The sequence below is a fragment of the Cebus imitator genome, unplaced genomic scaffold (assembly GCF_001604975.1).
Source record: "Cebus imitator isolate Cc_AM_T3 unplaced genomic scaffold, Cebus_imitator-1.0 Scaffold491, whole genome shotgun sequence".
Classification (NCBI taxonomy): domain Eukaryota; kingdom Metazoa; phylum Chordata; class Mammalia; order Primates; family Cebidae; genus Cebus; species Cebus imitator.
The window spans coordinates 2260159-2260680 of NW_016107806.1; the positions used below are offsets into that span (position 1 = coordinate 2260159).

The following is a 522-nucleotide window of genomic DNA, read 5'->3' on the forward strand; positions in this document are numbered from 1 at the left end:
TCACTTTCAGAGCTTTGGTTTTCTCACTGGTCAGTGGGGATGTAATTCCTGCCCTTGCCCACCTCACAATGTGTAGGAGTCTATAAAGAAGAAATAGCATGTGATAAAATGTACAACTGAAAACACTGGACTGTAATAAAATGTTACACAAATGTAAGGGATTCCAAGTTGGTTGTAACATGGGCATTAAACTGTAACTTCTCAAAGATATTGACCATAAAACTTACAGAGCCATGGGGAAAAAAAATCAAGAAGTGTGTGCGCTCCTGACCCCTAACTTGTTTTTATATTTTTTATTTTTTTTTATCAGTCTCCGTAGAGACTGTCAAAAATTGCCAGTGCCGACTGTATTGCAAGTTGTCACGGCGGGGTATTGGGAAAAGTTTTCAATTAGCATTAATCACGCCTTGGATAAACCTCATTGGCTACGATACTGCCACTTCGTGAAGCTGAGCCTTAACTTCTATGGGCGATTTTTTTTTCTCTGCATTTGTATTTCTCTACATTTTCTTTTTTTTTTTC

General features: G+C 37.9%; 1 non-coding gene across 1 annotated transcript; it reads right to left on the reverse strand.

Moving 5' to 3' along the window:
* Window positions 1-310: 310 nt before the first annotated feature.
* LOC119468790 lies at window positions 311-451 on the reverse strand. The gene has a single exon (XR_005197550.1). It is a non-coding gene; the product is annotated as a U4 spliceosomal RNA (small nuclear RNA).
* Between the last annotated feature and the right edge of the window lie 71 nt (window positions 452-522).